The sequence below is a fragment of the Triticum dicoccoides genome, chromosome 7B (genome assembly GCF_002162155.2).
Source record: "Triticum dicoccoides isolate Atlit2015 ecotype Zavitan chromosome 7B, WEW_v2.0, whole genome shotgun sequence".
NCBI classification, from domain to species: Eukaryota; Viridiplantae; Streptophyta; class Magnoliopsida; order Poales; family Poaceae; genus Triticum; species Triticum dicoccoides.
The window spans coordinates 578,295,695-578,319,917 of record NC_041393.1 but is presented as its reverse complement, the minus strand read 5'-3'; the positions used below and the strand labels follow the sequence as shown (position 1 = coordinate 578,319,917).

The 24,223-nt window shown below is 43.1% G+C and overlaps 1 long non-coding RNA gene across 2 annotated transcripts; it reads right to left on the bottom strand.

Moving 5' to 3' along the window:
• Positions 1-1,600: 1,600 nt before the first annotated feature.
• Positions 1,601-23,659, bottom strand: LOC119338468. Of its 2 annotated transcripts, XR_005164016.1 has the most exons (4): positions 23,495-23,659; positions 2,120-2,344; positions 1,875-2,021; positions 1,601-1,747 (listed from the first exon to the last, which is right to left on the bottom strand). It is a non-coding gene; the product is annotated as an uncharacterized LOC119338468 (long non-coding RNA). The 2 variants fall into 2 exon arrangements; XR_005164017.1 differs by lacking the exon at positions 2,120-2,344.
• Between the last annotated feature and the right edge of the window lie 564 nt (positions 23,660-24,223).

Sequence of the window (24,223 nt, the reverse complement as noted above, 5' to 3'; positions counted from 1 at the left end):
TGCACCATCATCTGTGTTGTACATGAAAGGAAGCAACAAGTTATCAATTTCGGTTTGGACTCTAATAGGAGAGAAAAACGTGCACGCTAGACATACCTAAATCAATCTTAGCAAAGTCGGACCATGTACGAGATAACTTCACAATAAAAAAAATTCAAACAGAAAAAATAAATTTGCGCTACCGTTCTTTTTTTGCTTTAAATAGTGTGGAGACAAAATAAGAAAACATATGAACGAGGGTGTTAGAAAAGGAAAGAGACAACATAACCAACGTTCAACTTGAAAAAAAATCTCTTGCGCTAGCTTTTTTGTTGCTTTATAAATAGTCAAGAGATGGTCCAGAAAAAAATTCAGGGAAGAAAATTAGGAAACGTAAAAATCAGGGTGTTATAAAAGGAAAGAGACAACGTTATCAAAGAAAAATAGTCAGGAAATAAAATTAAGTAACGAAAAAAATCACGGTGTTAGAAAAGGAAAGAGCCCCTCAAAAAAAAGGAAAGACAAACATAATCAAAACAACAACCTTTTTTCAACTTAATAACATGGCTAAACAGTCACCAGAGATGGTTATATGCATCTTCTCCGACGTACACTGCTGCCGCATGCTGCATCGCGGGCAGAAGCAGGCTCGCTGTTTTTTCTCCCAGATCGCGAGCAGATTCGTTTTGAGTAACCCAAGAGCAACTCTAGCAGACTCCGCATCTCGCCTACTCGCATAACTCATTTACAGTTCGCGCAAAACAACTTTTGTGGTCCGGCCATTATTCACTGAATATACTTTTTTACGGGTTGGCTTATGCGGGTTCTGATCTGGCGTAGCTCGTCCCAGGCCGTAAAACTTAGATTGATCTACCATAATGTTTTTATTTGCTTTTGCCACAACATTAGATACAAAATATATCACCAAATCTTGGCTAGAATAGCAAAACCAAAGAAAACAAGAACCACAAGAATGCATTTCAGAAGATTTCCAACTTCCATTACTGCTCCCACTAGTTGAAGCAATATCTTCTCCATGCACTCATTGTTGATCTGTGGATTCTTGATCTTTGTTTTGTTCATTCTTGATGCTTTCTTCATTCTTCATCTTTGGTTTTGAAGAAGTCGATGTTGCTTCCCCTCTAGTTGTACATGCAGCCGCATCATTGCCTTCGATTGTACTAAGGAGTGCACTAATCTCTACTACTATTAGACAAGAGAACATATTCAACGCTAAACATACCCAGCCTAATCTACACATAACATTCCCGATCAATTGGAGCCTCACGATCAAATCGCTTAATTAGATCTAGCCGTCACGATTACACCAACCCACAACCGAATTGCGTTTAGTAGATTTCCAGGGCGGACGAAAACTCTGGCAACGCCCACACCAGGAAACATCCCACGCCCGCAGAAAGGAAACACCCCACGTCCAATTTACACGGAGAGTCGTATACGGAAACAAATGTGCTAACTTAGCGGGAGTATATCCATGGAATCAATCCAGGCATCCATCTTACGTGCGCCATCGCTGCCCTGCGCAGCCGCCGAGGCACCCGACGACGGCCGCAACGACGAGCTCTTCCCCAACACGGGTGCAGCCGCCCAGGCGCCCTGCCATGGCGGCGACGACGAGCTCTTCACCGGCACAGGTGCATGGTCTTCTCTGATCTGAAGTTCGTAAGTCTTTTACACACCGCTGCCACCAAGACTTTGTTAGGCTAGAAGACCCCTCTGCTCCGCAGATGCATGCTCATTTGTCAACCTGTTCATGTGATCCATCAATTGCTTTGATTGAATTTATGAAAAACAAGAGCAATTATAGAAGGAAAATGTAGGAACTGGTGACTTATGGCATGACCACATGCTAACATGATTCCTGATGCGCGTACCTCACCTAAACCTGACGTCGTTCCATGAGTCCTTGGCAAATGAGCATTGTACTGACTTCACCTAAATGCCTCATGAAGCTGCATATGGATCGTTCAATGCTCAGTTCCAATTCATATGAACACAAATAAAGTCACCCTGAGATATACCTACATGAATAGTACAAAATGAATTTAATTGGTTGTAGAGGCACCATAAGAAAGCTTTGATGTTAAACAGTGGGACGGAGTTGAACATAAAACTGTACTCTGTCTGCGTTGTGCTAATACTATTCCTTCTGTTACAATTGTGTGATACATTCTTGACATTCATAGGGTTGAAGGACTTCGTATGGCCCCGACCAATCCCAATGGGACGCGCACCCCATTCCAGGATATAAGCAACACCCAGTCCTTGGGTGATGAGCATTACACAAGCACTCAATTTCAGTTTTTGTAGCTCAACTGCTGAATTGTGCCATTGATTGCAGACCCTAAAGAAGTAAAAAGGCAGAGGGATAGAGAGCGGTATGCACAAAACAAGGATGAGATTAATAAGAGACGACGTGAGGCCTATAAACAGAAGAAAATTGCCTCTGCCAAGAGTAGTGGGGCACAAACACAGCTGGCTGTATCACAAGGTAATGAACATGAACTTCATCCTACATGGCCCAGTTATATTGCTATATAATGATCTATGCTTCATCTAGTCAGGCCGTGATGAGATTAAGAATTGGATGGAAAGGGAGCGGTATGCACAAAATAGAGAGGAAATATTAAAGCGACAATGACAAGCCTGCGAGCAAAATAAGCATATTGCTGCCGTCCTTTCCACCTGATTACTAGAGAGAATAGTCACGCAAGTTAGTCTCGAAAAGTTGACTGAACAATTAAAAAAAGAAATAGATAGTGAAATTTAGTTGGAAAGGATATCCTGATACCACTATGTTAAGTAAACATAAGCAAATATGTGCATACAGTTGTGATGTACTCCCTACGTCCCAACATATAAGACCGATTTTCAAGCTAACAAAACATAGGGGCTGAATGTGTACCGCGTGATAATAATATATGCTTTGATTTTTAGGAAAACATCAACAAAGGAGCGAAGGACGAGCATACACAAAATATGCAGATTGAATGCATGATAACCAAAGATGAGGATATGAACACCAAGTCAACAAAGGCAATGGAAGAACAAGGCATCATGGAAGATACAGAAAATATGCAGATTGATGAGGTGATACCCTAACACAAGCATACAAACCCCAAGCTGACAAAGGCGGTTTTTAATTTCACATGCCATTATTATTATTCTTATGCAGGAGGGATAAAACAATATGTAATCTGTAGTATAATAATATCATACCTACGATTCTTTATTCGTCTTCATAATATTTGCTCTTTTATAAGTACTGGAGAATATTATATTATCGTGTGTTTTAGTTACTAAGCGATGAAGAACCAATAAGTACCGGGTAATATTATATTATGTGTGTTTCAGGTATGCAGCGAGGAAGAATCAAATGGAATAGACGACAGAGATGAAGTAGAGAAAAAGAAGAGCAAACCAGCTACAGATTGCGAAGTGGCAAAGGCATGCTTCTATTTCAACTAGCCCAAATAGTTCTAATTCTCGTTATATTATAATACTACATAGGGATTATTCCTTGTAATGTTGCTCTCAGGGATTAACCATCAAGGAAACAAGTGAAGAAATGCAGCCAACTCAAGACAATGAATTAGCACAAACATTCGACACCGAAGGGGCAGAAACTGTAGGGGACAAGCTTGCAGAATTAAATGGAATAGCCGACAAAGATGAAGTGGAGAAAAAGAAGAGCACACGGTCCACAGATTCCGAGGTGACAGAGGCATATTTTCTTTTCCAACTATATGTCCCAAATAGTTCAAATTCTAATTATATTAAACCCTGCATACTGATTTTTCTTTGTAATCTTGCTCTCAGGAATTAACCTTGAACAAATGCAGTCAGCTCTGGATGAGGAATTAGCACAAACATTTGGCACCGAAGGGGCAGACACTCTAGGGGACACGCTGAGAGAATCAAATGGAACAGCCGACAAAGAAGTGGAGAAAAAGCAGAGCACGCATTCCAGTGATTCCGAAGACTTCGAAGTGACAGAGGCATCTTTTCTTTTCCAACTATGTCCCAAATAATTCTAATGAAGGAAATATGCCCTAGAGGCAATAATAAAGTTATTATTTATTTCCTTATATCATGATAAATGTTTATTATTCATGCTAGAATTGTATTAACCGGAAACATAATACATGTGTGAATACATAGACAAACATAGTGTCACTAGTATGCCTCTACTTGACTAGCTCGTGAATCAAAGATGGTTAAGTTTCCTAACCATAGACATGAGTTGTCATTTGATTAACGGGATCACATCATCAGGAGAATGATGTGATTGACTTGACCCATTCCGTTAGCTTAGCACACGATCGTTTGGTATGTTGCTGTTGTTTTCTTCATGACTTATACATGTTCCTATAACTATGAGATTATGCAACTCCCGTTTACCGGAGGAACACTTTGTGTTCTACCAAACGTCACAACGTAACTGGGTGATTATAAAGGAGCTCTACAGGTGTCTCCGAAGGTACATGTTGGGTTGGCGTATTTCAAGATTAGGATTTGTCACTCCGATTGTCAGAGAGGTATCTCTGGGCCCTCTCGGTAATGCACATCACTATAAGCCTTGCAAGCAATGTAGCTAATGAGTTAGTTACGGAATGATGCATTACGTAATGAGTAAGGAGACTTGCCGGTAACAAGATTGAACTAGGTATTGGATACCGACGATCGAATCTCGGGCAAGTAACATACCGATGACAAAGGGAACAACGTATGTTGTTATGCGGTCTGACCGATAAATATCTTCGTAGAATATGTGGGAGCCAATATGAGCATCTAGGTTCCGCTATTGGTTATTGACCAGAGACATGTCTCGGTCATGTCTACATAGTTCTCGAACTCGTAGGGTCCGGACGCTTAAGGTTTCAATGATAGTTATATTATGAATTTATGAGTTTTGATTTATCGAAGGAGTTCGGAGTCCCTGATGAGATCGGGGACATGACGAGGAGTCTCGAAATGGTTGAGACGTAAAGATCGATATATTGGACGACTATATTCGGAGGTCGGAAAGGTTCCAAGTGATTCGGGTATTTTCGGAGTACCGGAGAGTTACGGGAATTCGCCGGGGAGTATATGGGCCTTATTGGGCTTTAGGGGAAAGAGAGAGGAAAGGCTAGGCGCCCCGCAAGGCCTAGTCCGAATTGGACTAGGGGGGGGGGGGGCTGCGCCCCCTCCTTCCTTCTCTTCTCTTCCCCCTTTCCTTGACTCCTACTCCTATTACTTGGAAGGGGGGAATCCTACTCCCGGTGGGAGTAGGACTCCTCCTTGGCGCGCCCTCCTTGGCCGGCCGCCCCCTCCCCCTTGGCTCCTTTATATACGGGGGCAAGGGGGCACCTGTAACACACAAGTTGATCTTCGTGATCGTTCCTTAGACGTGTGTGGTGCCCCCCTCCACCATAGTCCTCCTCGATAATATTGTAGCAATGCTTAGGCGAAGTCCTACAACGATAGAACATCAAGATCGTCACCACGCCGTCGTGGTGGCGGAACTCTCCCTCGACACTCGGTTGGATCGGAGTTCGAGGGACGTCATCGAGCTGAATGTGTGCTAGAACTCGGAGGTGTCGTAGTTTCCGTGCTTGATCGGTCGGGCCGTGAAGACGTATGACTACATCAACCGCGTTGTTCTAACGCTTCCGCTTATGGTCTACAAGGGTATGTAGACAACACTCTCTCCTCTCGTTGCTATGCATCACCATGATCTTGCGTGTGCGCAGGAATTTTGTTTGAAATTACTACATTCCCCAATAGTGGTATCAGAGCCAGGTTTTATGCATAGATGTTATATGCACGAGTAGAACACAAGTGAGTTGTGGGCGATACAAGTCATACTGCTTACCAGCATGTCATACTTTGGTTCAGCAGTATTGTTGGATGAAGCGGCTCGGACCGACATTACGCGTACGCTTACGCGAGACTGGTTTTACCGTCGTGCTTCGCACACAGGTGACTAGCGGATGTCTGTTTCTCCAACTTTAGTTGAACCGAGTGTGGCTACGCCCGGTCCTTGTGAAGGTTAAAACAACACTAACTTGACGAACTATCGTTATGGTTTTGATGCATAGGTAAGAACGGTTCTTGCTCAGCCCGTAGCAGCCACGTAAAATTTGCAACAACAAAGTAGAGGACGTCTAACTTGTTTTTGCAGGGCATGTTGTGATGTGATATGGTCAAGACGTGATGCTATATTCTATTGTATGATATGATCATGTTTTGTAACCGAAGTTATCGGCAACTGGCAGGAGCCATATGGTTGTCGCTTTATTGTATGAAATGCAAACGCCCTGTAATTGCTTCACTTTATCACTAAGCGATAGCGATAGTCGTAGAAGCAATAGATGGCGTAACGACAATGATGCTACGGTGGAGATCAAGGTGTCGCGCCGGTGACGATGGTGATCACGACGGTGCTTCGGAGATGGAGATCACAAGCACAAGATGATGATGGCCATATCATATCACTTATATTGATTGCATGTGATGTTTATCCTTTATGCATCTTATCTTGCTTTGATTGACGGTAGCATTTTAAGATGATCTCTCACTAAATTATCAAGAAGTGTTCTGCTTGAGTATGCACCGTTGCAAAAGTTCTTCATGCTGAGACACCACGTGATGATTGGGTGTGATAGGCTCTACGTTCAAATACAACGGGTGCAAAACAGTTGCACAAGCGGAATACTCAGGTTAAACTTGACGAGCCTAGCATATACAGATATGGCCTCGGAACACGGAGACCGAAAGGTCAAACGTGAATCATATAGTAGATATGATCAACATAGTGATGTTCACCATTGAAAACTACTCCATCTCACGTGATGATCGGACATGGTTTAGTTGATTTGGATCACGTGATCACTTAGATGACTAGAGAGATGTCTGTCTAAGTGGGAGTTCTTAAGTAATATGATTAATTGAACTTTAATTTATCATGAACTTAGTCCTGGTAGTATTTTGCAAATTATGTTGTAGATCAATAGCTCGCGTTGTTGCTTCCCTATGTTTTTACTTCCCTATGCTTTTATATGTGTTCCTAGAGAAAACTATGTTGAAAGATGTTAGTAGCAATGATGCGGATTCGATCCGTGATCTGAGGATTATCCTCGTTGCTGCACAGAAGAATTATGTCCTTGATGCACCGCTAGGTGACAGACCTATTGCAGGAGCAGATGCAGACGTTATGAACGTTTGGCTAGCTTAATATGATGACTACTTGATAGTTTTGTGCACCATGCTTTATGGCTTAGAACCGGGACTACAAAAACGTTTTTGAAACGTCATGGAACATATAAGATGTTTCAAGAGATGAAATTGGTATTTCAGACTCATGCCCGTGTCAAGAGGTATGAGACCTTTGACAAATACTTCGCCTAAAAGATGGAGGAGAATTGCTCAACTAGTGAGCAAGTACTTAGATTGTCTGAGTACTACAATCGCTTGAATCAAGTGGGAGTTAATCTTCCAAATAAGATAGTGATTGGCAGAGTTCTCTAGTCACCATCACCAAGTTACTGGAACTTCGTGATGAACTATAATGCAAGGGATGACGAAAACGATTCCCGAGCTCTTCGTGATGCTGAAATCGACGAAGGTAGAAATCAAGAAAGAGCATCAAGTGTTGATGATTGACAAGACCACTAGTTTCAAGAAAAGGGCAAAGGGAAAGAAAAGGGAACTTCAAGTAGAATGGCAAGCAAGTTGTCACTCCTGCGAAGAATACCAAAGCTGGACCAAAGCCTGAAACTGAGTGCTTACACTGCAAAGGAAATGGTCAATGGAAGCGGAAATTCCCTGAATATTTGGTGGATAAGAAGGATGACAAAGTGAACAAGGGTATATTTGATATACAGGTTATTGATGTGTACCTTACTAGTGTTTATAGTAGCCCCTGAGTATTTGATACTTGTTCGGTTGCTAAAAATTAGTAACTCGAAACAGGAGTTACAGAATAACCAGAGACTAGTTGAGGGTAAAGTGGCGATGAGTATTGGAAGTAGTTCCAAGATTGATATGATCATCATCGCACACTCTCTATACTTTCGGGATTAGTGTTAAACCTAAATAAATCTTATTTGGCGTTTGCGTTGAACATGAACATGATTTGATCATGTTCATTGCGATACGGTTATTCATTTAAAGTCAAAGAATAATTATTGTTCTATTTACATGAATAAAACCTTCGATGGTCATACACCAAATGAAAATAGTTTGTTGGATCTCGATCGTAGTGATACACATATTCATAATATTGATGCCAAAAGATGCAAAGTTAATAATGATAGTGCAACTTATTTGTGGCACTGCCGTTTGGGTCATATCGGTGTAAAGCGCATGAGGAAACTCCATAAAGATGGATTTTTGGAATCACTTGGTTATGAATCATTTGATGCTTGCGAACCGTGCCTTCTAGGCAAGATGACTAAAACTCCGTTCTCTGGAACAATGGAACGAGCTACTGATTTATTGGAAATAATACATATCGATGTATGCGATCCGATGAATATTGATGCTCGTGGCGAGTATCGTTATTTTCTGACCTTCATAGATGATTTGAGCAGATATGGGTATATCTACTTAATAAACACAAGTCTGAAACATTTGAAATATTCAAAGAAATTCAGAGTGAAGTGAAGAATCATCGTAACAAGAAAATAAAATTTCTACGATCTGATCGTGGAGATGAATATTTGAGTTACGAGTTTGGCCTTCATATAAAAACAATGTGGAACAGTTTCACAGTTCACACCACCTGGAACACTATAGAGTTATGGTGTGTCCGAACGTCGTAACCGCACTTTATTGGATCAATGATGTCTCTTACCGACTTACCAATATCATTTTGGGGTTATGCATTAGAGATAGCTACATTCACGTTTAAATAGGGCACCATCAAAATCCGTTGAGACGACGCCTTATGAACTGTGGTTTGGCAAGAAACCAAAGTTGTCGTTTCTTAAAGTTTTGGGTTGCGATGCTTATGTGAAAAAGTTTCAACCTGATAAGCTCGAACCCAAATCGGAGAAGTGCGTCTTCATAGAATACCCAAAGGAAACTATTGGGTACACCTTCTATCACAGATCCGAAGGCAAAATCTTTGTTGCTAAGAATGGATCCTTTCTAGAGAAGGAGTTTCTCTCGAAAGAAGTGAGTCGGAGGAAAGTAGAACTTGATGAGGTAATTGTACCTTCTCCCTTATTGGAAACTAGTTTATCACAGAAATCAGTTTTAGTGATTCCTACACCAATTAGTGAGGAAGTTAATGATGATGATCATGAAACTTCAGATTAAGTTGCTACCGAACCTCGTAGGTCTTCCAGAGTAAGATATGCATCAGAGTGGTACGGTAATCCTGTTCTATAAGTCATGTTACTAGACCATGATGAACCTACGAACTATGAGGAAGCGATGATGAGCCCAGATTCCGCGAAATGGCTTGAGGCCATAAAATCTGAGATAGGATCCATATATGAGAACAAAGTGTGGACTTTGGTTGACTTGCTCGATGATCAGCAAATCAAGTTAAATAAATGGATCTTCAAGAGGAAGACGGACACTGATAGTAGTGTCACTATCTACAAAGCTCGACTTGTTGCAAAAGGTTTTCGACAAGTTCAGGGTGTTGAATACGATGAGATTTTCTCACTCGTAACGATGCTTAAGTCTGTCTGAATCATGTTAGCAATTGCCACATTTTATGAAATCTGGCAAATGGATGTCAAAACTGCATTCCTTAATGGATTTATTAAAGAAGAGTTGCATATGATGCAACCAGAAGGTTTTGTCAATCCTAAAGATGCTAACAAAATGTGCAAGCTCCAGCGATCCATCTATGGACTGGTGCAAGCATCTCAGAGTTGGAATATACGCTTTGATAATTTGATCAAAGTATATAGTTTTATAGAGACTTGCAGTGAAGCCTGTATTTACAATAAAGTGAGTGGGAGCACTACTGCCTTTCTGATAAATATATGTGAGTAACATCTTGTTGATCAGAAATGATCTAGAACTTTTCTAGAAAGCATAAAGGAGTATTTGAAAGGAGTTCTTTAAAAGAAAGACCTCAGTAAAGCTACTTACATATTGAGCATCAAGATCTATTGAGATAGATCAAGACGCTTGATAAGTTTTTCAATAAGTACATACCTTGTCAAGATTTTGAAATAGTTCAGAATGGAACAGTCAAAGAAAGAGTTCTTGCCTGTGTTTTAAAGGTGTGAAATTGAGTAAGACTCAAATCCCGACCACGGCAGAAAATAGAAAAGAAGAATGAAAGTCATTCCCTATGCCTCAGTCATAGGTTCTGTGAAGTGTGCTATGCTGTATACCAGACCTATTGTATACCTTGCTCTAAATTTGGCAAAAGAATACAATTTTGATCTAATAGTAGATCACTGAGCAGCGGTCAAGAATATCCTTAGTGAGGACTAAGGAGATGTTTCTCGATTATGGAGGTGATAAAAGAGTTCGTCGTAAAAGTTACATCGGTGCAAACTTTTACACTGATCCAGCTGACTCTAAGTCACAATCTGGATACATATTGAAAGTGGGAGCAATTAGCTAGAGTAGATCTGTGCAGAGTATTGTAGACATAGAGTATTTGCAAATTACATACGGCTCTGAATGTGACAGACTCGTTGACTAAACTTCTCTCATGAGCAAAACATGATCATACCTTAGTACTCTTTGGGTGTTAATCACATAACGATGTGAACTAGATTATTGACTCTAGTTGTAGTGACCCGACCTCAGACGGTCAAGTCTCTGTGCTCAGTGTCATCCCTGGATCAGTAATGCTGACACCACACAGTACTTGGAGGATTTATAACAGAGTAGCAATCACACACTTATTACATCGAATGTCTCACAAGAGAACTTATTGAAATAAATATGGCTTAAGGCCATCTAAAACGATAACAGCGGAAGGCTTGGAAGATAAGCGAGTCCATCAACTCCAACGGCATCACTGAGTATAGAACCACGACCTAAGAGCACCTTACTCGTCGTTTGAAAAGTCTGCAACATGAAACGTTGCAGTCCGAAAACGGGTCAGCACATGGAATATGCTGGCAATGTAACACATAGAGAATAACAATGGAGATAGGCTATACTACATGCAATTTGGCTGGTGGTAAAGCTCTATGGTTACAGTTTTGCATAAAGCCAATTTTTCCCTACTGCAAAGGAATAAATTCATTTAACTATCATGGTGGTTGTTAAACATTGAGAATGGTTGACAGCATCCTCAATCCCAATTAAAAGGTACTCATTAAAACCCAACAATATTAATTAAAGTATCATGATGAGATTCACATGATAATCAAGTACTAGATACTCAAGATGACCATAACCGGGGACACGGCTAATCATGATTAGTTTGTACACTCTGCAGAGGTTTGCGCACTTTTCCCCACATGACTCGATCGCCTCCGCTTGTTTTCCCGCACTACAAGGTGTTTGAGAAACGGATGACCGAGACATAGTCTTTCAGAAGCACTATCACCTTACATGAGGGGTAGACCGTACCAACCTACATCCCCTACATCTGCTAGTCCACCCCGTAAGAGTTCGCACAACTTAGTCAACTATGCTAGAGCCCATAATAGCATGTGGCTGCACACGTAAGTTTCTAGTTTGAATAATCTCATGATCCCTTTGAGCCTGGGTGGCGGTCCAAACAAAAACAGGCAAGTCCTGCTAGAAAACAGGTGCCTCAATCCACCCAGATGTGTGTTTAAGTTGCCACCTTAAATAAACCATTAATTAACAATCTCACATCTGTCATGGATATACTCTCACCCAATCCACGTCTACTAGCATAGCATGGCATAATAAGCAAACGTAGAAGTAACTCCCAAAGGTTTGATAATAAAACAGGTAATAGGTACTACCTCATCTACTTCCCATCCCACAATTTAATTAGATCCTAATCATGCAATGTTTGAGGATAGATCTAATGCATAAAAACTGGGTAGTAGAAAGGTATGATCAAGTGTTACTTGCCTTGCTGATGATCCGCGAAAGCTAGAGACTCGAAGTAACAGGCGGCGCACTCCGGGTATTCTATCGCAGACAAACAAACAAGCATACAATAAGTACTCCTCGAATGCACAGGTAAAACTCGAATAAAAGTTCCAACCAGAATGTTCAACTTAAGAACTCCGGTTTGCAAAAAGAACCAAATCAAACAAAGCAACGAAAGTCAAACGGCGAAAGAAAACAGCTTCGTTTTACTAATCTGAATCTAAGTCAAATTTTACAGAGGCAAAAACTTGTTTAAGTTGATTATTCGGAAAGAGGGTTTCGAGACGAAACTCCACGCGCTTGAATCGCCTGATTCTGATAAACGAGCGAAAAGTTATACTGGAACGAAAATCGGATCAGAAATCGCGATCAGAAAATAACCGCGAAAAATCCGAGAAAAGAAAAACGACGAACGGATTAACGAACGAACGTTCGTTAATTTAACGAATCTGACGAAGGCGTTCGTTAAAACGAACTAACAGACGAACCTCCGCTAATTAACCTAAACTGGAAAAAAACCGAAAACTAAAATAAAAACGAATCTAATAAAAACCGCAATAAAAACCGCCCGGTTTTTAAGAAAACCGGCGGCATGCGGTTCGAGGCGGCGGAAAACCTCGGCGGCGGCGACGACGAAGTCCGGCGGGGGCGGCTGGCTAGGGTTAGGGTTTGCGGGTGGGCCGGGGCGGCGGGTTGGGGGCGGGGCGATCTGGCGGGCTGGGGCGGGGTCCCGGCGCTATTTATATAGCGCCCCCGAGCGGAGCCCCGCTCGGGTACGGCCCGGAGTCAGTGCGCGTTTTTTTTAAACATTACACTCGGTAGAAAAATAAAAGGAAATACTAAACGGACTCCAAAAATCCTGAAATAAATTTTCCTCGGCTTCTAAAATCAAGCCAGACTAGATGAACATTTATTTGGGGCCTAAATGCAATTTTGAAAACGCGCATTTTTTCCTAAATTCAAATAAAAGGCGAAAAACTCCAAAATAAATCTTATTTGATTTTTTATTAAATCTTCATTATTTCTTTATTTTGGGAAAGTCATTTTATTCCCTCTCTGAATCTTTGGTAGTAGAAATAATTGAAGATAAAATAAACAAAATCAATGATCCTATTTTCAAAAATTTGAGAAAAACTCAAATAAGAGAAATAATGAAATCCCCAACTCTCTCCGAGGGTCCTTGAGTTGCATGAAATTTCTAGGATGGAGCCAAAGATGCAACAAAATATGATATGCAATGATGATCTATGTATAACATTCCAAATTGAAAATTTGGGATGTTACAAACCTACCCACCTTAAGATGAATCTCGCCCTCGAGATTCGGGTTGGCTAGAAAATAGGTGAGGGTGGTCCTTGAGCAGATCTTCCTCTCGCTCCCAGGTGGCTTCCTCCTCGGTGTGGTGGCTCCACTGAACTTTGCAAAACCTGATAACCTTACTACGGGTAACTCGACTGGCATAATCCAGAATCTTAACTGGTTTCTCCTCATAAGTCAAATCATCCTTCAACTGAATTGCTTCTAGTGGCACAGTATCTCTCAGTGGAATATCGGCTATTTCTGCGTGACACTTCTTCAACTATGAAACATGGAACACATCGTGAACTCCTGACAATCCCTCAGGTAATTCCAACTTGTATGCTACTTCTCCCATGCGTTCCAAAACCTTGTATGGCCCCACAAAACGTGCTGCTAACTTGCCTTTAACTCCAAAGCGCTTAACTCCTCGTAGTGGAGATACTCGAAGATAAACTCTGTCTCCGACTTCATATTCTGTCTCCTTGCGTTTCGAATCTGCATAGCTCTTCTGCCTTGACTGAGCTACCTTGAGCCTATCCCGAATCAACTTTACTTTCTGTTCAGACTCCTTAATCAAATCCGGTCCAAACAATTGGCGGTCTCCAACCTCATCCCACAACAACGGGGTTCTGCACCTCCTTCCGTACAAGGCTTCGAAAGGGGCCATCTTCAAACTGGATTGATAACTGTTGTTGTAAGAAAACTCCGCGTATGGCAAGTTGTCATCCCAACTTGATCCATAATCCAAAACACAAGCTCTAAGCATATCCTCCAAAATCTGATTGACTCTCTCGGTCTGTCCATCTGTCTGCGGATGGAAAGTTGTGCTAAACTCCAGTCTGGTTCCCAATGTTTCGTGCAATTGCTTCCAGAACTTCGAGGTGAATTGGGTTCCTCTATCTGATACGATGCTCCTCGGAACTCCATGCAAACATACAATCCTTGTCATGTATATCTTAGCCAGTTTGGCACCGCTGTAGGTAGTCTTTACTGGAATGAAATGAGCTACCTTCGTCAAACGATCAACTACAACCCAAATCGAGTCATAGCCTGAACGAGTCTTGGGCAATCCCGTGATGAAATCCATGCCTAGTTTGTCCCACTTCCATTCGGGTATAGGCAATGGCTGCAACAATCCAGCTGGCTTTTGATGTTCTGCCCTCACCCTTTGACATACATCACAAACTGCTACATACTCTGCGATATCTTTCTTCATTCCGGTCCACCAGAATGTTTCCTTCAAATCTAAATACATCTTTGTGTTCCCGGGGTGAATCGAATATGGTGAATCATGTGCCTCTTGCAGAATCAACTTCCTGATCTCCGGGTTATTGGGCACATAAACACGGTCCTCAAATCGTAGGGTATCGTACTCATCCTCACGAAATCCCTTAGCCTTTCCTTCGTTCATTTTCTCCTTTATAGAGGCAACTTCCTTATCTACCTTTTGAGCTTCTCTGATTTTGTCCATCAACGTAGACTGAATCTCTAATGCTGCTACATAGCCTCTCGGAACTATTTCCAAACATAGCTCTCGAAGGTCCTCGGCTAACTCCTTGGGTATTCCTCCCATCATTAGTGTATTGACGTGGCTCTTACGGCTCAACGCGTCTGCTACAACGTTAGCCTTCCCGGGGTGATAATGCAATCTCATATCATAATCCTTAATAAGCTCCAACCATCTCCTCTGCCTGAGATTTAACTCCTTCTGCGTGAAGATGTACTTCAAACTCTTGTGATCCGTGTACACCTCACAATGATTTCCAATGAGAAAATGTCTCCACGTTTTCAGTGCATGCACTACGGCTGCTAACTCCAAATCATGAGTAGCATAATTCAACTCATGAGGCTTAAGCTATCGTGAAGCATACGAAACAACTCTTCCCTCCTGCATAAGCACTGCTCCAAGTCCTCGACGTGAAGCGTCGCAATACACTTCGTAATCCTTAGTCTGGTCTGGCAGAATTAATACTGGTGAGGTAACCAAACGTTTCTTCAACTCCTGGAAACTAGCCTCACACTCTTCAGTCCAAATGAACTTAGTATCCTTCTTCAACAACTCTGTCATAGGCTTGGCAATCTTCGAGAAATTTTCAATGAATCTCCGGTAGTATCCTGCGAGTCCAAGGAAACTCCTGATCTCTCCAACTGTTGTTGGTGCTTCCCAGTTTGTCACGGTGACAACTTTAGTGGGGTCTACGGCAATACCTTCTCCAGATATAACATGTCCAAGAAAATCCAACTTCCTTCAACCAAAACTCACACTTGCTGAACTTGGCGTATAGCTGATGTTCTCTGAGCTTCTCGAGTACCAAATGCAAGTGTTCCTTATGTTCCTCTTCATTCTTCGAAAAAACCAAAATATCATCAATGAACACCACGACGAACTTATCCAAAAACTCCATAAACACCTTGTTCATCATGTTCATAAAATAGGCTGGGGCGTTAGTCAGACCAAATGACATAACGGTATACTCATACAGCCCATACCTGGTGGTAAAAGCCGTCTTCGGTATATCTTGCTCTCGAATCTCAACTGATGGTACCCTGATCGTAAATCGATCTTGGAAAACACCTTAGCTCCTTGCAACCGATCAAACAGATCATTGATCATTGGTAGTGGGTACTTGTTCTTGATCGTTACTTCATTCAATCCGCGATAATCAACAACCATTCTTAGCGATCCATCCTTCTTCTCCACTAGAAGTACTGGCGATCCCCAAGGTGAAGAACTTGGGCGAATAAAACCTTTATCCAACAACTCCTTGATCTGCTTCTTAATTTCCTCCAAATCTTGGGCTGGCATCCTGTACGGTCTCTTGGATATAGGTCCAGTGCCTGGCAGTAGCTCAATTAAGAACTCAATGTCTCTATCCGGTGGCATGCCTGGCAACTCTTCTGGAAATACATCGGGAAAATCCCTTACCACTGGTACTTCCTCCTGCACAACTCCTGATAAGGAATTTACATGTGCTCTTCTTGGCTCATGCTGTGATACATACTTGATCCTTCTTCCTTCAGGGGTGGTAAGCAAAATCGACTTACTGACGCAATCAATGTTCCCTCCATACTTCGATAACCAATCCATGCCTAATATCACATCCAAACCTTGTGATTCCAAAACTATTAGGTCCGAGGGAAATACATGGTGTCCAATCCTTAATGGCAGTCGATCACACCATTTACCAGCCGTATACTCTGCTCCCGGTGAGGTTACTAGCATGGGTGACCTAAGTGCTTGGGTTGGCAATTTATATTTATCCACAAATCCCCTTGATATGTATGAATGCGATGCACCAGTATCGAAAAGAACAACTGCAGTAAATGTCTTAACCAAAAACTTACCTATTACTGCATCTGGCTGAGCTTCAACCTCCTCCACGGTAACGTGGTTCACTTGCCCCCTGTTGAAAGGGTTCGCCTTCTTTCCTGAGCTTCCATTGCCATTTCCATTTTGAGCTTCTGGGCAATCATTTGCATAACGCCCCGTCTTATGACACTTATAACAAGTGATATGACTCAGGTCTGCCTTGGATGGTGTTGACGGGTTGGTGCGGCTTTGTCCATTGCTTCCTCCATTCCCGTTTCCATTCTTTTCACCATTATGATTGTGCGAGCTACCTCCTCCATGAGTATGCTAAAAATGTCCCCCTGACTTTGGAGTAAAACGTGGCTTCTGCTGAGCTCCAGAATTGTACTTCCCCTGTGCATACTTCCTCTTACGATTGTCAATCTGCTGCTGCTTCCCCTCAATCATAAGAGCGCGATCTACTAACTCCTGGTAGTTATAGAAAGTGGCTACCATCAACTGCATGCTCAGCTCATCATTTAGTCCTTCTAGAAACTTCTCCTGCTTAGCTGCATCCGTAGCAACGTCATCTGGGGCATAACGTGCTAGCTTACTAAAATCATCCACATACTGGCCAATTGTCCGTCCTCCTTGGCGTAAGTTGTGAAACTCACGCTTCTTCATGGCCATAGCTCCTGCTGAAACATGGGCAGTACGAAAAGCTTGCTGAAACTGATTCCATGTGACAGTGTCTACAGGGTAAGTGGCTGTAAAATTCTCCCACCATGCCGTTGCGGGTCCTTCAAGCTGATGTGCAGCAAACTTCACCCTTTCTCCATCTGTACATCCTGCAGTGGTCAACTCCCTCCCTATCTTACGGAGCCAATCATCTGCAATAATCGGCTCGGTGATATTGGAAAACACCGGCGGATTCAGCCTTAAGAAACGGGTCAAATGGTCAACAGGTGGTGGTGGCGGTGGGTTGTTGTTGTTGCCTTGGTTCTGTACCAATGTTTGAATCAAGGTATTCTGCTGCTGAATCAACTGAGTGATCTCTGGTGGGAAAACAAATCCAGGGTCGCGTCTCGGAGGCATCTGAGGGTTTAAAGGGAAGAGTTAAGAATAGAATGAGGTCTAGTGGGATAACACTACCCATATGCACATGTGAAAAAACACACAATTTCATTCCAAACAATTCAAACAAGGGCATACAACGGTCTAAATATCGATACAAAAGTGCTTGGACTAAAACTAGTTAAATGGTGGAAAATTCTACTATTGTTATGGTGGTCAACTAGAAAAACTGCTCCGATGAAGATTCCATGATATCTGCTCCAGCTTCATCAACATAGTCATCGTCGCTGTCGTCGGGATCAGAGTCGGTGTCGATGATGATATAATTATCTGGACATGTAGGTTCATCCTCTCCTCCTCTGGGTGCTGAACCTCCCATGAATACTCCAATCTTCTCCTTAAGGTCACCGTTCTGTCTTACTAGAGCGACGATTTCTTCCATATAATCTTTGCGCGTAGCCTTGAGTTCTGCTTCTAGCTCCTTGATCCTGGTCATAGCCTTCTGTAGCTCCTCCATATCTGCGCACATCTGATTTTCCTGGCGTCGGATGTGTTGGTTTAACTCCTGAATATAAGCTGCGATTGATCTGTCCCTCCTGGTGGCGATCATCTCCCAATGCTCATCTCGGCGCCCACAAATATGGTAGATAGTATTCTTGAGGTCGTTGTAGTAAACTTCTCCAATTCGTCCCATGGCGATGTGAGCTGCCATGCTCTTTCCTAGGCTCCATGTTGGCACATCAAAGGTAAACTCTATTGGCTCTGTGATTGGTGCAAATGTCCTTCCTGGAATGTAGACTTGAACCCTCCAGCGCTCCTCTTCGGGTAAAGTGGCGTTGAAAGTTCCAGTGAAGCTTGGTACTCCTATGTTCAAGTATCTAGCGGCTTCCTTCAAGTGACATCCAAAAGGTGAATTCTCATCTGGTTGCGCGAACTTGATCCTTGCATCCGCCATCCTAAGGAATAGAAAAGATGAGGAAATCAGAAATGAGAAGAAAGAGTAGTGATCTAGGGCTTAAGCTTAGTGGCCGTGTCCTACAGTCAGCGTGTGCTCTGATACCACCTTGTAGCGACCCGACCTCAGACGGTCAAGTCTCTGTGCTCAGTGTCATCCCTGGATCAGTAATGCTGACACCACACAGTACTTGGAGGATTTATAACAGAGTAGCAATCACACACTTATTACATCGAATGTCTCACAAGAGAACTTATTGAAATAAATATGGCTTAATGCCATCTAAAACGATAACAGCGGAAGGCTTGGAAGATAAGCGAGTCCATCAACTCCAACGGCATCACTGAGTATAGAACCACGACCTAAAAGCACCTTACTCGTCGTCTGAAAAGTCTGCAACATGAAACGTTGCAGCCCGAAAACGGGTCAGCACATGGAATATGCTGGCAATGTAACACATAGAGAATAACAATGGAGATAGGCTATACTACATGCAATTTGGCTGGTGGTAAAGCTCTATGGTTACAGTTTTGCATAAAGCCAATTTTTCCCTACTGCAAAGGAATAAATTCATTTAACTATCATGGTGGTTGTTAAACATTGAGAATGGTTGACAGCATCCTCAATCCCAATTAAAAGGTACTCATTAAAACCCAACAATATTAATTAAAGTATCATGATGAGATTCACATGATAATCAAGTACTAGATACTCAAGATGTCCATAACCGGGGACACGGCTAATCATGATTAGTTTGTACACTCTGCAGAGGTTTGCGCACTTTTCCCCACATGACTCGATCGCCTCCGCTTGTTTTCTCGCACTACAAGGTGTTTGAGAAACGGATGACCGAGACATAGTCTTTCAGAAGCACTAGCACCTTACATGAGGGGTAGACCGTACCAACCTACATCCCCTACATCTGCTAGTCCACCCCGTAAGAGTTCGCACAACTTAGTCAACTATGCTAGAGCCCATAATAGCATGTGGCTGCACACGTAAGTTTCTAGTTTGAATAATCTCATGATCCCTTTGAGCCTGGGTGGCGGTCCGAAGAAAAACAGGCAAGTCCTGCTAGAAAACAGGTGCCTCAATCCACCCAGATGTGTGTTTAAGTTGCCACCTTAAATAAACCATTAATTAACAATCTCACATCTGTCATGGATATACTCTCACCCAATCCACGTCTACTAGCATAGCATGGCATAATAAGCAAACGTAGAAGTAACTCCCAAAGGTTTGATAATAAAACAGGTAATAGGTACTACCTCATCTACTTCCCATCCCACAATTTAGTTAGATCCTAATCATGCAATGTTTGAGGATAGATCTAATGCATAAAAACTGGGTAGTAGAAAGGTATGATCAAGTGTTACTTGCCTTGCTGATGATCTGCGAAACCTAGAGACTCGAAGTAACAGGCGGCGCACTCCGGGTATTCTATCGCAGACAAACAAACAAGCATACAATAAGTACTCCTCTAATGCACAGGTACAACTCGAATAAAAGATCCAACCAGAATGTTCAACTTAAGAACTCCGGTTTGCAAAAAGAACCAAATCAAACAAAGCAACGAAAGTCAAACGGCGAAAGAAAACAGCTTCGTTTTACTAATCTGGATCTAAGTCAAATTTTACAGAGGCAAAAACTTGTTTAAGTTGATTATTCGGAAAGAGGGTTTCGAGACGAAACTCCAGGCGCTTGAATCGCCTGATTCCGATAAACGAGCGAAAAGTTATACTGGAACGAAAATCGGATCAGAAACCGCGATCAGAAAATAACCGCGAAAAATCCGAGAAAAGAAAAACGACGAACGGATTAACGAACGAACGTTCGTTAATTTAACGAATCTGACGAAGGCGTTCGCTAAAACGAACTAACGGACAAACGACCGCTAATTAACCTAAACCGGAAAAAAATCCGAAAACTAAAATAAAAATGATTCTAAAAAAACCGTAATAAAAACCGCAATAAAAACCGCAATAAAAACCGCCCGGTTTTTAAGAAAACCGGCGGCACGCGGTTCGAGGCGGCGGCGAACCTCGGCGGCGGCGACGACGAAGTCCGGCGGGGCTTCGGCGGGTCCGGCGACGGCGGGCGGCGGCGCTGGCGGCGGTGGCGGGCGCTGGCGGCAGCGGCGGCGGCGGATCTGGCGGGCGGCGGCGGCTGGCTAGGGTTAGGGTTTGCGGGTGGGCCGGGGCGGCGGGTTGGGCTGGCGGCGGGGCGATCTGGCGGGCTGGGGCGGGGTCCCGGCGCTATTTATATAGCGCCCCTGAGCGGAGTCCCTCTCGGGTACGGCCCGGAGTTGGTGTGCGTTTTTTTTAACATTATGCTCGGTAGAAAAATAAAAAGAAATACTAAACGGACTCCAAAAATCCCGAAATAAATTTTCCTCGGCTTCTAAAATCAAGCCGGACTTGATGAACATTTATTTGGGGCCTAAATGCAATTTTGAAAACGCGCATTTTTTCCTAAATTCAAATAAAAGGCGAAAAACTCCAAAATAAATCTTATTTGATTTTTTTATTAAATCTTCATTATTTCTTTATTTTGGGAAAGTCATTTTATTCCCTCTCTGAATCTTTGGTAGTAGAAATAATTGAAGATAAAATAAACAAAATCAATGATCCTATTTTCAAAAATTTGAGAAAAACTCAAATAAGAGAAATAACGAAATCCCCAACTCTCTCCGAGGGTCCTTGAGTTGCGTGAAATTTCTAAGATCGAGCCAAAGATGCAACAAAATATGATATGCAATGATGATCTATGTATAACATTCCAAATTGAAAATTTGGGATGTTACACTAGTAAACCCTTCGGGTGTTAATCACATGACGATGTGAACTATGGGTATTAATCATATATAGATGTGAATATTGGTATTGAATCACATGGCGATGTGAACTAGATTATTGACTCTAGTGCAAGTGGGAGACTGAAGGAAATATGCCCTAGAGGCAATAATAAAGTTATTATTTATTTCCTTATATGATGATAAATGTTTATTATTCATGCTAGAATTTTATTAACCGGAAACATAATACATGTGTGAATACATAGACAAACAGGGTGTCACTAGTATGCCTCTACTTGACTAGCTCGTGAATCAAAGATGGTTAAGTTTCCTAACCATAGACATGAGTTGTCATTTGATTAACATGATCACATCATTAGGAGAATGATGTGATTGACTTGACCCATTCCGTTAGCTTAGCACACGATCGTTTAGTATGTTGTTGTTGCTTTCTTCATGACTTTTACATGTTCCTATGACTATGAGATTATGCAACTCCCGTTTACCGGAGGAACACTTTTTGTGCTACCAAACGTCACAACGTAACTGGGTAATTATAAAGGAGCTCTACATGTGTCTCCGAAGGTACATGTTGGGTTGGCGTATTTCGAGATTAGGATTTGTCACTCCGATTGTCGGAGAGGTATCTCTGGGCCCTCTCGGTAATGCACATCACTATAAGCCTTGCAAGCAATGTAGCTAATGAGTTAGTTACGGAATGATGCATTACATAACGAGTAAAGAGACTTGCCGGTAATGAGATTGAACTAGGTATTGGATACTGCCGATCGAATCTCGGGCAAGTAATATACCGATGACAAAGGGAACAACTTATGTTGTTATGCGGTCTGACCGATAATGATCTTCGTAGAATATGTGAGAGCCAATATGAGCATCCAGGTTCCGCTAGTGGTTATTGACTAGAGACATGTCTCGCTCATGTCTACATAGTTCTCGAACCTGTAGGGTCCGCACGCTTAAGGTTTCGATGACAGTTATATTATGAATTTATGAGTTTTGATGTACCGAAGGAGTTCGGAGTCCCGGATGAGATCGGGGACATGACGAGGAGTCTCGAAATGGTCGAGACGTAAAGATCGATATATTGGACGACTATATTCGGAGTTTGGTAAGGTTCTGAGTGATTCGGGTATTTTTCGGAGTATCGGAGAGTTTCGGGAATTCGCCGGGGAGTATATGGGCCTTATTGGGCTTTAGGGGAAAGAGAGAGGAGAGGTTGGGCGCCCCCCGAGGCCTAGTCCTAATTGGACTAGGGGGAGGGGCTGCGCCCCCTCCTTCCTTCTCTTCTCTTCCCCCTTTCCTTGACTCCTACTCCTATTACATGGAAGGGGGGATCCTAGTCCCGGTGGGAGTAGGACTCATCCTTGGCGCGCCCTCCTTGGCCGGCCGCCCCCTCCCCCTTGGCTCCTTTATATACGGGGCAAGGGGGCACCTGTAACACACAAGTTGATCTTCGTGATCGTTCCTTAGCCGTGTGCGGTGCCCCCCTCCACCATAGTCCTCCTCGATAATATTGTAGCGGTGCTTAGGCGAAGCCCTGCGATGGTAGAACATCAAGATCTTCACCACACCGTCGTGCTGACGGAACTCTCCCTCGACACTCGGCTGGATCGGAGTTCGAGGGACGTCATCGAGCTGAACATGTGCTAGAACTCGGAGGTGTCATAATTTCGGTGCTTGATCGGTCGGGCCTTGAAGACGTACGACTACATCAACCGCATTATTCTAACGCTTCCGCTTACAGTCTACAAGGGTATGTAGACAACACTCTCCCCTCTCGTTGCTATGCATCACCATGATCTTGCGTGTGCATAGGAATTTTTTTTGAAATTACTACGTTCCCCAACATCTAATTGTAAGTATATTATATCATGCATACCCATTATTCTTTGTAATGTTGCTTCCAGGAATTAACCTTCAATGAAACAAGTGCACTAATGGATGCAGCTAAGGACATAGAATTAGAACTAATGTTTGGTATGGAAGGGGCACATACAGGGAAGCCTATCAGAGATGGGTATACCTTCTAACTCAAAGGCTCAAAGCAATCGGCATTATGTGTTTTTTTGTATTTCCCCATTAGTTGCATCACAAAAGAAGTTTCTGCACAATTAAGAATAAAGTATGCACATGTCAAAGTATACAAGCTGAAAGTATACAGATATGCACAGTTTGACGGGGACGAGCAGGCGGCGGGGTCAGAGAGACTAACCTGGACCCGGACGAGCAAGGAGAAGCATAGGGAGGGTCCCGAGCAGCAGCACAACACACAAGGTCATCGTGGTGATCCTAATCAAGAAGGAGGTCGCGAGCAGCAACTGCTTCTGCTCCTGACCGAAATGAATAGGGAAATCCAGGTTAATTCAGCAGCAGCTAGAGCAATACTCCGATATTGAAGATGGGGTCGAAGAGCAGAGCATCCCGATCGAGGGGAGAAGAAGAGTTGGAACCAGACCTTCATGGCGTCTCTAGCAGCGGGGAGGGGGTGAGGGAAGTTCCTGGCGCGGCGAGTGCATCAGCACGAGGGAAGGCCCCGGCGTCATGGGCGAGCATGCCCAGCTCGACCGCCCCGCTGTCGCCAGGAGGAGGGAGGGCCCCGGCATCGCCGGCGAGCATGCCCAGCTCGAGCGCCCCGCCGTGGCCAGGAGGAGGGAGGGCCCGGGCGGCACCAGATAGGAATAAGGGGCGGGCAGAGCTGGGCATGCGCGTCCGCCGGTGGTGGTGACGAGGGGGAGAGGCGGGCGGAGCAGGG